Raw genomic sequence first — 15,645 nt, 5'->3', positions numbered from 1 at the left:
ATATTTTCTTTAAAATAATTGGATATTTCCACCTTCAATTTATTAACTATTTTATTATTTTTTAAAAGAAAATCATTAATTCTCCAGGGCTTGTAACCTCTATTTTCCATTTTAATTTTAACTAAAACCGCATTGTGGTCTGATAACACCCTAGGCAAAATCTCTGAGTTCTCTGATTTCTCTACCAGACCCTTTGACATCCATATCATATCTATCCTAGAATACGTAAGATGTCTCTGTGAAAAAAAAGTATATCCCTTCTTGGTACCATGTGTCAACCTCCAGACATCAAACATATCCCACTGATCTATAAGGGCATCAAAATTCCCTGGTAATTTCCCTTCATTAGCTGCTTTTTTCTTTTTCCCTGATCTGTCAATCTTAGGTACCTTAACTCCATTAAAATCCCCCATCCAAATAATTTTTTCAGTAGCATGTTCAGCTAATAGTCATGCTAATTTTTCATAAAAAGACCTTTGATTTATGTTAGGTGCATATATTCCCACAAGCAATATTCTTTGAAAACCATACATTACTTCCAGCATCAAAACTCTTCGCTCTATATCTTGATAGACAACTTTTGGTTGCAATGAAACAGGTATATACATAGCTATTCCATTGGTTTTCTTAGTATCATTACATGCTGTAAATAGGGTACCCAACCTTGTTTGTTCCAACCTAAATACATCCTTTGGGAGTATATGTGTTTCCTGTAAACAGATAATATTAGCATTAGTTTTTTGTAGATGATGAAATATTTTCTTCCTTTTGTTGGGAGAATTCAAACCATTCACATTCCAAGATAAAACCTGTAACATATCACATTTCAATTAGATCCCTTATATTTCCACAATCAATTTCAACATGCTTGCCACCTACTACTGCCACCCCCCTACCCCCCATATTTCTATTCAGCCTTCTATATCTTCAGTTGAAGAGTCCTCTGGTGTTGCTGGGATGTCTCCACCTCCAGAAGTCTCAGATGCCTTTTCTTCCTCTGTGGATTCTCTGGTTGGAACTTGTTTAGCTGATTTGGAAGGTTTAACCAGATCAGTGTCATATCTTCTCAAAAACTGGTCTGCCTTATCAACTTCTGTAAACTTGAACCTTTTAGCCTTGAAAATAAAAGACAGGCCCTGCGGGTATTCCCATCTAAATTGTATTCCACTGAGTCTTAAGCGTTGAGCAATCTCCATAAAATCCTTCCTTTTCCTCAGCAATCTTGCAGGTATTTCTTTCATCAGTCTCAAAGGCTCATCCCCAATCTTCAATGGTGTCTTGTAGTGAGTATTAAGTATTAAGTCTCTGTGACTTCTAGAAAACAATTGAAGCAGGCAATCCCTCGGTACTTTATTCCTTGTTGCATATGCTGAGTTTATTCCTTGTTGCATATGCTGAGTTTATTCTATACGCTGTCACTATCATCCCTGCGATAACTTCTTCAGATTCTTGTAAGAAATCCATCAAAAGAACTGTCAGGTATCCACGTAAGTCCCGATCCTCAATTTTCTCTCTCAGACCACGTATACGTAGGGAAGATTCCTTTATCTTAAGCTCAACCATCGCCAGTTGATCATTTTGCCCCTCCTCTCTGTCAACTACGGATGCTAATGACATCTCCAAGGTATCCACCTTCTTCTTGATTTCTTTAGTCTCCTGTGTATTTTTTTTGAGCTTGGTTTCAACCTTATCTTGTCTGACAGCCAGAGATGAAATTGTATCCTGCAAGGCAGCTATTGCAGCTGAATTCTGAGATGTAGTAACTGTATTCTGGGATAATTCCTGCTTCATTTCTGTAACGTCCTGGTGAGTCTTGGTTAACAGTTCAAACACAGAGTTCAAAGTCACTTCAGGTTCAACATCAGGTTTAGGTTTTAAAGGCATCTTGGTGCTAATAGATGTTGTTGCTATTGGAGAAGTTGTCTGTTTAGATATTTGGGCTATTTGAGTTACAGAGGACCGTCTAAGAGGAGGCTGTACCACCAACTTTGTATCCTTAAGTATGTCTTTAGTATGCTTCTCAGCCATTGATAGGCTAGAAAAAAAAACAGCTAGCAGTTGTAATCCAGAGGAGAGGGGGGGGGGCAGAAAGTTCTTTTTAGATCATTGTAAAATTCATTCAGATGGAAAATCAGTTAAGAGAAACAATCACTATGACCACTGAGATATTTTATGCCATGTCACTTGATTATTCTCCAACTTCTTTCCTTTGAGTCAAAGATCTTGTTTTGCAAAAAAGTTTTTCTTTTAAGTGCGTCACTCAACTGGCAAAAAGCCAAAAGACAAAAAAAGAGCGTAACTGAATTATAGATAGTTCAGAGTTAACAAAAAAAATAATACTGCCACACACCCCAAATTAGTGCTCCACAAATCAATAACCTTTATTTAATCCAGTTTAAAAGAAAAAAAATCGGGTCCCACCTCGCTCTCTCCTGCCGTCTCTTGAAGATGGCGCCGGCTCTTCAGTGAAGTCTGCCAGAGCAACCGCCGCCGATTTCTCGGCGGCTATCACTCCCATGGCAGTTCCACCACCGGCGCCCGAGTCTGCATCCCCTCTTCCACCGAGGGATGCCACTTGCTGGTTCTTAACGGGGCTGTTTGTATGCCCCGAGGCAGCGAACGGCAGGAGCGCGGCTTCGCGCTTGCAACGGGGGGGGGGGGTCGCCCGACCCGGAAGTGAGAGTAAAACATCTCCAAGGAATAAAGACATCCAACTGTTTGCACTTTGTGTTCCATACTTTGCAGTTTGCTAAATCACAGGACAGCTTATGCACATCTCACCACCGTTGTGTTAGTGCTGTTGGGGTAGAGTTTAAATCAAAAGAACTGTTTTTTTATAATGTAATATTCTAAGAAACATAATCGCTAATATGAATATCCTGCCCTTCTCCATCAGATATTCCTTGAGCTAGTGTGGTATAATGACTCAAGTGTTAGACTAGAACTAGGCTGAAATCTAACCTACCTCACATGGTTGCTGTAAACTCTAAATGCAGAGAGAACTATGCACTCTACTGTGAGCTTGTTGGACAGAAGACGAGATAAAAACGTGTTTATTGTAAAAGAAAGAAGTTTTATGTCCTACCATTTCATGATTTGTATTGAAAGCAGAAAACTGTCACTCTCTGACAAATAGGCTCCTTGCATGCGCATTTCTAGCATTACTGCCACCACTGATGTTGACAACAGGAGAAAGGAGGGGGGTGGTATGTGACCTAGAAGAAACATAACTTTTGGGTTACACTCTAAGGTATTTTATGAATGGGTTGGATCTCCCTGCCTGGACATGGGTTCATCGCACATGAAATTAACCCGGTTTGGGGGAAACTGCATGCATTGGCTTGAATGATCAGGGACGAAACTATGTGCTAACCGATCCATGAATACAGAAAAACAGTCTCCCAAGTGCAAATCAAGTCCCACCCCTTTAAATGCTGCTCTGTAATTGGCTTACTTCGCAGTGCTCCCCGTAAGAGATTTCCTTCCCCCAAACCCAACCGCCACAAAAAAGCATTTTATGAACAAAAAACAAAAAATGGAGCTACCTGAAAGAAGGGGGGAAGGGGGAGAGAAATCCAAGCCTCATTTTTAAAAAGCCTTTCTTTTGCTCAGAAAGAGCTCCGAGGTAGCAGGAAGTACTTGAATCCCTGACTCTTTACACACTGCTTTGTGATTGGCTGTGAGAGAAGCCAATCTTCTGTTAAAGCCGGGTTCGTTTTGCATCGAAACAGCATTGAGCTTCCAAGGAATGAGATATCGAGCATACTGAAAAATTTGATCCTGGCTGAAATGGGGAATAAAGGAGGTTAAAGAGACCATGCATAAAACTCCTAAGACTCTCCCCAATCTCTGTGTTGTTGTTTTTTCCAGAGAGATCTTGGGGGATTCCTAAAGTGGTTCTGAAAGTGACTTCACTTCTGGGTCAGACATGACCTTCCCCAGGCCCCACCCCAGAAATCTGGGGTTTCAGGCAGTCCTGGCACTTGTACTGACAAATCACATATCAAATTATCATTATTTGGGGGGAAGAGGGTGAGGAAAGGATAGACTATATGAGCCCTGTTTCTCCTATTTGTAGAACGTAAGCAGTACCTGTGTTTGCATCTAATTGAATGCCTTCTACACCTTATTGATTTTGGCCTACAACTTTCATTTTCTTTCTTCTTTAACCATCCCAATTAGTGAATAGTAATTTAATGTGCTGCCCTTATTAAAAAGCAAACTGTGCGAGTCTCACACTGCTGCAGGTTTTCACACGGGCATTAACCAGCTGTCACCGTATAACCTCTTCCAGTGTGCCACGGTGCACAGAGCAATGGCACGGGCATATTATTGGAGCACATTCTCTCTCTGCCCCTCCTTCCCTCTTTAGGGTGGCAAGGCAGAGGCTCTTCAGACGGGAAAGGCGATCATATAGAGTCACTTCAAAAGAAATTTACCGCTAAGTCTCCTGATGGAGCAGTTAACATTTATAGACGGCAATGGCTTTTGTCAGGCTTGATAGACTAACGATTCTGCTCCTCCGATTGCCCCTTTGAGCCACAGTGAACTTCATAATGGCAATACTGTTGACTCTGCTGGGCCCCTTGACCTCTTTTCCAAATGGTTTCTTTAGTACAGGTGATAGTTTTGAAGCACAGCGTGGGGGAGGATTGAAACTTTCCATTGGCTCCCCAAGTCGTGGTGAAATGGAAAATTAAATGGCTGAGAATAAATGAATGGTCCATAGATGCTTTTTTTTTCTTTTTTCATTGTTTCGGTCAGCTCCTAAGCGAGGCTAAATCACTATTGGTCTAGAGCCCACTGAAAAAAAAATTAGGCCTCTGAAACAGCCTTTGCTGTACACTTCCAGTAAAAACCATGTGTTAAATGATACTTGAATAATAATTGGAAAGAACTTGGTTCTTAGAGAGCAGCCCCTTTAATTAATTAGTGGGCAATTGCCCATTAGCTGGTATCTGGCAACCCTATTGCTCGGTGACCTTGGGCCAGTCACTCTGTCTCTCAAGCTAACCTACTTCACAGAGTTGTTGTGAGGATAAAATAGGAGAGGAAAGACAATGTCGCAAGCTGGTTTAGGTCCTCAATAAGGAGAAAAGTGGGATTTCAATGAATGAATGAATGAATATTTTCTCCTCAAATTGGATAAAGCTCCTTTCACGCCTCATGGGCCTCAGAGTGTTTGGACCCGTCACCCACACTGGCCGTGTCCAGGGGACCTTTTCCCTCTTTGATATCAGGCCTGCCTTCCATGCTACATCATGCAAACTGCCTTTGAAACTCCTCAGAGTGTGCCTTGTCAGGCTCAATAAGCCCATCCATGCAAGGTATTTTCACTTACACGATTTGCAAGCTTGATTATTTCAGGCACAGCGGGATGTGCTTCTAAATTGTAATCTGGCTTAAATGAAATGCCCCGAAACAAGCAAAAATAATTAGTATCGGATATTCAATCTAATTAGCAAGGCAGCCTTGAACCACACAGCCTCATTCAGGAGGAAGTCAATAAAGGAGTATCCATTTTAAGTGAGGTGGCTTAAATGGAAGGCATGAAAGCAAGTTGTAAGACTCAGTTTCAAGTATCTGAAGTAATTAGCGAGGTAAGCTTGAGGCATGAAGTCTGGTTAAGAAAAAAAATCAATAACAAGGGAGTCTGATTAAGAAGAAAATCAATGCAGAATTGCAGCTCTTTCTTTGGGAAACTCTGGAGATGGAAACATGTCAACAGCAGTGTCCTGTTGCCTTATAAATTTGATGAGAAGTGTATTGGATACTAATCAGGTATTGGATCCAGCCCCCCCCTTTTTGGGGGGACATATGGTTTTTGTTCAGTCCTTGGTGAATACTACAGTTCCTATCATGCTCTGCCCTTCCTTTCACACAAACTCTCACTGAACTATGAATCACCACTTCTCTTTCGTTACCTACAGCAGTCACTGTTCCCATTACATTTATTTATTTATTCATTTCTATTCTGCTTTTTTCCACAGTATAAGACACTTTGGGTTGCCCCCTTCCATTTCTTACAAATTGGGCCTTTTCTATTATGGCTCCATTATTATGAAACAGACTTCTTAAGGATTCATGCCATGCCATACCCCTCTGTTCACCTTTAGGAGAGCTTGCAAGACAATTTTTTAGTCAAAGGGCATTCTCCTGGTTATGCATGTTATGGTATTTTCTCTAAAAGGAGAAAATACCACAACATGCATATTTATTGGAGTTACTGCAGGGCACTTTATCCTCTGCTTTGATTTTTTGTTGTTGTTGTTGTTAAAAAAATCTATCTTGCCACCCACATTGAGCCTTTTGGAAAGATAGGAAATATTTGTGTAAGTATACTTCTAGAAAGTATCGACACTGCTGAGTTTGGTGGCGCAATGGGCTGGTTCTGTAAACAGCTTTATGCATTTATGTATTGAGAAGACATTCTTAATGACCTCTCCAGGCCACAAGATATAGCAAAGGGATTCTCTTTCGGTATATAGATTAGGAACTGTGCCTCCGGATTTTAATTTCACATTTATTTCAAGGGTGACACATTTGTTTGAGTCATCATCTAGCTTATCAGGACAGACAGCCACTTTATTTGATAAAGATACAAGTGAAATAGAATTCTTCTGAGTTTTGAATCCCAAAAAGGACTGCTGTTTTAAAACAACTGGCATGCTAAAGAACATGAAATAGGACTTTGCTCCAAGATGCATGCCATGGTCTCATTATCTTTAACACAGAATCGAATCATAGCATGCCAGAAGAACCACCATTCTCAACTGTAATTGAGGAGGGAGGATAAAAGCACTTCTTTATGTTAAGCATTTCCAATGTATAAATAAAAACTTCTGCACAAAACAACAGGATAAATAGCCCACATTTCCCAGGGCCAGCTCAAAGTGATTTAGAGAGCCAGCATGGTGTAGTGGTTAAGAGCGGTGGTGAACCAGGTTGGTTTCCCCACTCCTCCACATGAAGCTTGCTGGGTAACCTTAGGCCAGTCACAGTTATCTCAGAACTCTCTCAGCCTCGCCTACCTCACAAGGTGGCCTGTTGTGTGTGTGTGTGTGTGTGTGGGGGGGTGATTGTAAGCCACTTTGAGACTTCTTGTGTGTGTGTGTGTGTGTGTGTGTGTGTGTTAAGCGCCATCAAGTTGCTTCTGACTCATGCCAACCCTATGAATCAATGTCCTCCAAAATGTCCTATCTTTGACAGCCTTGCTCAGGTCTTGTAAATTGAGGGCTGTGTCTTCATTGAGTCAATCCATCTCTTGTTGGGTCTTCTTCTTTTCCTGCTGCCCTCAACTTTTCCTAGCATGACTGTATTTTCAATGTGACCAAAATATGATAGCCTCAGACTTCTTACAGTAGAGAAAAGTGGGGTATAAAAACCAACTCTTCTTCTTACACTGACTGTTTAAATGCTCCAGCTGCTTTATTTACCAGGGATAGGCCCCATTTTCTGGATCTGTTCTGGAAAATCATTGTCGCTGTTGACAGGATCTTGTTTAAATCTGCATAGTAATGTCATTATCCCTTCATTGATTTGTCGGGACACGGGTTATAAGTTTAGAATATAAAAATAAATAAGAAGGTCCCAGGTTTTAACTTCCAATTAAAAGGATCAGATAGTAGGTGATGTGAAAGACTTCTTCCTGAGATCCTGGAGAGCTACTGCCAGTTTGAATAGGCAAAACTTGATGGACTAATGGTCTGATTCAGTATAAGGCAGTATATATATATGAAGTTATATTCTTCTTAGAATCATAAACTTCTCTTTCTCTTTCATATAGAAGACTTCAAAATGTAAGACTTCAGCAAAAGGCACTAATAACCTAGCAAATAAATGCACAAGTTGCAGGAACTTGAAGGTGTCACTTAGTTTCTGCACTGTGTGTGTGAGCCCAGTATGCCAAAGGCTCCAGGGAAATCTGAAGTTTTGTAGAAGGAGAGAAATGATGGTATTCTTTCATGGAACTTCATTTCCTTTCCATCCTTCTGTCCTTCAGATGGAACCGTCTGTGCAGCGAGAGATGACCTCCCAGCTTGAGAGAAGTCTCTTTGCTGATGCATGATGGGAGACAGTCTTCATGAACTCATCAAAACCAGCTTTTGATGGAGAGGACATAAAAGGAATCATGCTTGGATGGCTTAACATGGACATCTTCACTGCCAGGGTCACTACCAACTTTTTAAGCACATCCCAGAAAGAAATGGCATTAAGGTTCATCGCCTATCTTGGAATGTGAACACAAAATAAATTGCTATTCAGAATCAGGTTGGCCCACTGAAAGTTGATCTCTGGCTTTCAGCATCAAGGCAAGAAAAAGTGATTTGGAGGAAACGGTGCTCTCTTGGTGTCTCTTTCACTTCTGCTCTGTTCCTTCAGTGCAGCTTACATCTGCCCCAGGCCTGAGATTGCAGTGGATTTCTATGGTGCAAACATCTGCAAGGGGATGCCCAGGGCGAGGGCAGATCTTTCCGCTACCCACAGGGTTGCACAAACATTTTCAAAAGTTGAAGAGATAAATTATGGGGAGGAGAAAAACTTTCTCAAAGTAACCAGTAACATTCCTGTTTTTTTTTTTCAGATGTTTCGTTTAGTTTATTAGATTTTAATCTGCCCTTTCCCAAACAAAATCGGGCTCAGGGCAGAGTACATAAAATATAAAGGTAAAAGGTAAAAGTAAAGTTCCCCTGTGCAAGCACTGGGTCATTCCTGACCCATGGGGTGATGTCACATGTTTACTAGGCAGACTTTGTTTACGGGGTGGTTTGCCAGTGCCTTCCCCAGTCATCTTCCCTTTACCCCCAGCAAGCTGGGTATTCGTTTTACTGACCTCGGAAGGATGGAAGGCTGAGTCAACCTTGAGGATAGAACTCCTTTGGGATAGAACTCAGGTCGTGATCAGAGCTTTTGACTGCAGTACTGCAGCTTACCACTCTGCGCCACAAGGCTCTTACATAAAATATAGCATTATATAATAAATAATATTAAAATTGGTAACATATTTTTACAGTTCAACTACGCCAAAAATCAATGACGACTTTAACATTAGTACCAAACCACTCTGGCCAACTTCTCCTGTTGTCTATCAGCTCCAAGAAAAGTAATAATAACAATAACAATAATAGTGATGACAATGATGACGATAATGATGACGACGATGGGATCAGCCAGAGAATAATAACAATGGATGGATGAGCAAGGAGGGGAGCCAGAAAATTAGGTTTGTTGGGGAGGGAGGGGATGGGATCCCTCCCGAGAACTTGCAGATTCCCCACTATGTCTACCACAGTTAACAACCCCCTTTTCAGTGATAAAACTAATTATTATTATAAGTTAATTTACATTGCATTGCTAAGCAAAATTGTACCCTTCTTGGCCCTTTGACTTCACTGGACTCAGAATAGGGTGGCTTTGCTTAGGACGTCACTGTTGAATGCAAAAGCACCGTGAAAGGGTAACAAGTACTTGCTGTAGCCCAACCCTTCCACACTGGCTTGGGGGGATTAGCTAACCTGCTATGGCACCTGCATAGTTAAATTGTGGAACTCCCTGCCCCAGGATGTGATGATGGCTGCCAACTTGGAAGGCTTTAAGAGGGGAGTGGACATGTTCATGGAGGAGAGGGATATTCATGGCTACTAGTTACAATGGATATTAGTCATGATGCATCATGCATACCTATTCTCTCCATGATCAGAGGAGCATGCTGAATACATTAGGTGCTGTGGAACACAGGTAGGGTGGTGCTGCTGCAGTTGTCTTTTTTGTGGGCTTCCTAGAGGCACCTGGTTGGCCACTGTGTGAACAGACTGCTGGACTTGATGGGCCTTGGTCTGATCCAGCATGGCTTTTCTTATGTTCTTAAATATGGTTACAAGCTATCACCAGCTTGCACAACTATCTTCTGGAAAACATCTTCCCTTTGCAGCAATTCTGTTGAGGGCTTATTGCTAAAATGCGCACATATTCATCGACAGTTTCCTTTCTTGCCCTCATGCTCAATTGGTCTCATGGACATTATCATGTACCCAAAACAGATTGGTTACATAAGGATGGGACATTATCTCATGCACTGCATGCTGCCTGATTGGGTGTGATCGCTTTACTTTCTTCTCTCTTGAAAGAAGGACATTCTCAGCATGATTTCAAACATAAACAGAGTGTGTGTGTACGCGTGAGTGCATACTGTCTTTTCTTACAGTCTTTACTGAGACTGCAAATGTCCAGCATCCCAGACCCTGAGACTTGCAGGGCAGGGTCTGGTGATATCACATTGCATAGTAGCACTGATGGCAGTGCTTCCACTTACCAGTATCCCCTAGTATCTGTGAATGTATATAGGCACAAGCCTATGGCATTGAAGAAATAGGGTTAAGGTTGCTGGTCTCCAGGTAGGACCTCGAGTTCTCCCAGAATCACAACTGCTCGCTAGACTACATAGATCTGTTCCCTGGAGGAAATCACAAGTTCAAGGGTTGACTCTAGGGCATGGCCATCCTGCTGAGCTCCCTTCCCTCTCCAAATTCTGCCCTCCACAGACACCACCTCAAAACTTCAGAAATTCCCCAAGCTGGAGTGGGCAGCTCTAGATGGCTAATTCAACACATGCATAAATAACATGGGTTTTAATTGTGAACTAACTATAAAACAGGTTATGGAAGGAATCTGGGAAGCAGCTGATTAAGACCTGGTAGATTTTATTTCTTCTCTGCCACTGGTACTTAAAGACTGGGCATGCTCTTAGCTCAAGTGTCATAGCCGAGAACTAGAATCTAGTAGCAGAGAGAGAGAGAGAGAGACAGAGACAGAGACAGAGAGAGACAGAGACAGAGAGAGACAGAGACAGAGACAGAGAGACCTGCTCTGTATTCAGAAGCTTCCCTCTTTGTCCTGTTTCTTTTAACTAAGACTGCCACACGCTCAGTGGGGGATGGGGAATCCCCTATCCTCAGGTCCCATTGCCTACCACCATTCTGAGCAGTGGCTGGAGTGTTGTGGCTTTTTAAACAAAACACAGCAGTGGGAGTTTTTACTAGAAGTGAGAAAGAGTCGTTCTAAGCATTGCTGGAAACTCTATGATTTTACTATAGAGTTTCCAGCAATTCCTAGAGCTACCCATTGTCTTTTCCATTCTTTGTACTGTAAGTGATGTAGCTCTGACCATGACATTGCAGCCCCCCATGGCCCTGCCCACAACATTACCACCACTTGCCAGGCACTGTCTGGCAATGCTAATTATAAGCTATTTTGGGTCCCCATTGGGATGTAAATAAAATGGGACAGAAATAATAAAATAGGTAAAAACATTTGATTTCTACCTAGCCTGAGAATGAATCCCAAAACCCGAGTCTCATACCCAGAGCCCTTTTTTCTGTTTTTCCTATCCAGCTCCTCACAGCCTCATGGAAATGTAGGATTGGATCCAGCCAGATTTTTTGCTCAGTCTTTCCTAATTCTTCCCTGCTGCTGTTGATGATGCTGGTCCCCATGATCCCCAGTACTAGGGCTGCTGAAAAAAAATTCGGTATAGTTCGGCTTCGGCAAAATTCGGCCCGTTTTTATTCGGGCCATGCCGAAGTCCGAACTTCCCAGCTTCGGATCCCCGAAATTCAGGGGGATCCGGAGTTCGGGGGAAAATTCAGCTCCCCATGCGCCTTCAGGGGGATTCCTTGAAGGCGCGCTGGGGCCCTTTAAACAAGCCCCTCTGCGCTGTCTGCGCAGGCAGCGCAGAGGGTTTTAAAGACCCCCCTCCCCCCCTCCTGGGAGTCTCGGGAAGGCAGGCGGGGGGGGGCTGTCAAGCACTCTCTGTGCAGAGAGCGCAGAGGGGTTTAAAGACCCCCTCCCCCCTCCCAGGACTCCCGGGAAGGCAGGCGGGGGGCTGTCAAGTGCCTCTGCACTCTCTGCGCAGAGAGTGAAGAGGGGTTTGAAGACCCCCTGTGCGCCTTCAGGGAGCTTCAAACAGATCCGGACTCCTGGTAGGGCTGGCGGGGGGCTGGCAAGCCTCTCTGCGCTCTCTGGGAGCTCAGCTGGGAGTCGCAGACCTGTTTAAAGGGCCCCCTCCCCGTGCCTTCATGGAAGCCCCGTGAAGGTGCAGGGGCCCCCCAAATCTGCTGAATTTTTTCGCTGAACCCCCGAATTCGGCAAATTCGGCTCCCCCGTTTCCTGCCTTTTTTGAGTTCGGTTCGTCCGAACCGAAAAACAGCCGAATCGGGGAAAATTTGGCTGTTTTTCGGTTCTGCCTGAACCGAATCTTCAGCCCTACCCAGTACTGCCTTTGTTGTGGTCAAAGAGACTCCTCCTTTTTTCACCAGTGGAAAAGCCGGTTGGATCGAGCCTTTAGTCCTGAGTATCAGACTACAGAAACTCTAAGTGGACAAACTTCTGAACTCTAATAGAGAACTCTAGTAGTAGCATCTAGTAGAGATGCTAAAACAACTGAACACTCATCCATGTGACTAATCTAAGAAGGAAGATGGAAAACAGTCAGGGAGATAAAATAATGCACCCAGAGTAGCAGCCTTGATAAATATGAACATGGGAAAATGGTAAAGAATCCTAACTGGAGAATCTTTGCTGCAGATCTACACAATGACCCTGCATTTCCTCTGAGCTCCAGGAACTAACTTTTTTTTAAAGCCATGCAAACCTGAGCATTGCTAACCTCCATTCTTCAGTCTGCTTAATTTCTTTGCAATCATCAACCCATGTAAGCTGGCTTACTCAGAAGACATCTATACAACATCCAGGCTAACTAGAGGGGGGCTCACATAAGCCATAGATGCCTTTGTCCCTTCAAACCGCAGCACTGTCAGAGAGGCTGCTGATCTGAATTCTGTCTTGAGGCTCACCTAATTGTTGCCTAACTGTCACACGGACAGAAAGAGAGACTAGAGACACCATACCAAAATAAAGGAGCCAGATGTGTATATCTGAAGTATTTCGCACGAGGACGGCCAATGAGCTGTTCAGAAACCAATTAAATGTTTTCACTTGACCAGCACACGCTGTGGAACACAAGCAAGACTGACTCTGGCTGAATAGCTCATCCATAGCAAATATCCTTTGTTCCTTCTCTTGTCTGATGGGGAAAAAGTCCTTCAGTCAATACAATCAGTTTTCTAAGCTCTTCCTGCATTTTTTTGGAACACCTGCAGTTGGGTTTCCTTGTTTCTCAGCACTCTCCTGCCAGCAGCAGGATACAATTAATCTAGCGGAGAGAAGGAGTTAAGAATGCTCTGTTCCTCAAAAGAAATATTACAAATGCAGAACCTGAAAGAAAGAAAAAATCTAGATATAAATCACTTCCCTAACAGAGACAACAAGAAAAAAATGCTATTACAGTGAGGCAGCGTTGGCTAGCAGTGTAAAAGCCGAAATATTTCATTTTTAATAAGTTGTTTTCAACTGTAAGGGATATAAAGCAGCAGCATGGGTCCTCGCACAGGGTTTCTGAAATGGAGAGGAGCGACCTCCAAAATGGGAAATACAGCAAGCTGAAATGTTTTCCATTTCTTAAAAGCCATCCCTACTGTTTCATTTTAAGGATGCAAACAGTCCTTAAGTATTTTTCATATTTCCAAATTTCTACCATGGTGTCTCTCAGTAACACTCTGCAAATGGCATGATGCAAGTTGACTTCATTTAGCATAGGGGGGGAATAGGCACCAGCATGCTGGACCTGCTTACCCATGATCACTGGGCCATGAGATGTTCGAGGATGGTTTGCCATTGCCTGCTTCTGTGTAGCAAGCCTAGACTTCCTTGCTGGTCTCCCATCCAAATAATAACCAGGGCTGACCCTGCTTCTGAGATATGATGAGATTAGGCTATCCTGGGCTATCCAGGACAAGCATTTATGTTATGTTATATTATCATTATTTCCTTGGGAAATTTATATGTTGCCTCTCTAGAGACCTGCTTGAAGTGACTTACAATTAAATCGATAAAACCAAACTATCTTAAAAGCAGACATTAAAAACAAAACAAAGTCATTAAAAATAAGCTGAACCCTTAAAACAAGCTGTTAAGAACAAGACAGAGCATAAAAATACCCAGTACAATCCTCACATCGGGCAGCTTCAAATTATATCGCTAAAACAGTCTTCAGATGGGAAACAGACCATTAAAATCCCTTAGGTGAAAGCCTGGGTTAGAGGAGCTGTAGTAGGAGACCTCCTGGCCTGGGCCCTCATTCCCTGCTGCCACTAGACAGTCTGATGAAAAGGGGGGAGGGCTCTTTGGCACTGCGCCAACGTGAAAAATTACATGTAGCATGAAAATGGAAGTGATGTAAGTGCATCAATGCCATCTCTAGGATTCCCTTGAAACTCTAAAGTTTAATCGTGGAGCTTTAGACGAATCCTAGAGAGCTGCCCTGATACAATAAAATAGCTCCTGGTTTCACTCCAGAAATGATGTCACATGTTGACTTGTCTGGACCTCAGATTTTCCTGCTGGGGTGCCACCTACAGCTGCCAACCTTAGCCTCGGTCAGAAACAATGTTTTAGCATGGTGCCTAAAGGAAAGTAAGGTAGGTGCTAGGAATGTGTACTTGTATAGGCTCTGTCCCCATAATTACGAACATATGGAACATATAGTTCCTTATCACCTGCAGAGCCTGTGTGCATACAATCCATATACATTGCCTTGCCTTTTATGCTGCCATTTCATGTAGTCTGGGGTGGGACCACCATGATTGTGCCTGATTCCCCTCTATGCACACTGAAGTCAAAGTATGCAATATCTTCTGAAGATTAGTGGCAAATACCTCATCAAATGTTTGCCTTGATTATTTCTCCAATCACTTTTCATGGCCATCAATCTTTGTGATCTAGGGACTTTGATCCTGTTCCTCCTAATGAAGTAGGGTTGCAGCTCTTGGAAGACACACGTCTGTGGGACCCATTCAGGGACAGGACTAGTATGATCAGGGTGGAACCCAATGGGATCAAGGGATGGAGACCATGTGCCCATAGGGAGAGCTGAATGCTAAAAGCTTGGAGCCAAAAGAAATCATTTGATTTATCTAAGAGCAAGATTTGAGTCCACTAGCATCTTAAATACCAACAAGATTTCCAGGGTATAAGCTTTTGAGAGTCTTTAAGGTGCTAATGGACTCAAATGTTTCTCTTCTACTGCAGATGAACATAGTTATTTACTTGATTCATTGAAGATGAAGAAGAGTTGGATTTTATATTCTGATTTTCTCTACCTTACGAGTCTCAAACTGGTTTACAATCACCTTCCTTTCCTCTCCTCACAATCGACACCTTGTAGAGTAGGTGGGACTGAGAGAGTTCTGAGAGAACTGTGACTGGCCCAAGGTCACCTAGCAAGCTTCATGTGGAGGAGTGGGGAAACCAACCTGGTTCACCTGATTAGAGTCTGTCGTTCATGAGGAGGAGTGAGGAATCAAACCTATTTGTCCAGATTAGAGTCCACCGCTCTTAAACACTACACCAAGCTGGCTCTCCAAGGGACACAGCTATTCTAATCATTTACAATTCACACCAAACAATACACCCATATATGATAACAGACTGACACAGGTAAATTGACCACGAATGTACCATAAACAAGACTCCTAAGGAGCTACAAGCACAAAACAATAATCCAAGGGTAACTCAAACTGATGAGAGTAC

This window comes from Euleptes europaea, chromosome 8, assembly GCF_029931775.1.
Source record: "Euleptes europaea isolate rEulEur1 chromosome 8, rEulEur1.hap1, whole genome shotgun sequence".
NCBI lineage: Eukaryota > Metazoa > Chordata > Lepidosauria > Squamata > Sphaerodactylidae > Euleptes > Euleptes europaea.
Note: the sequence above shows the minus strand (reverse complement) of the source record.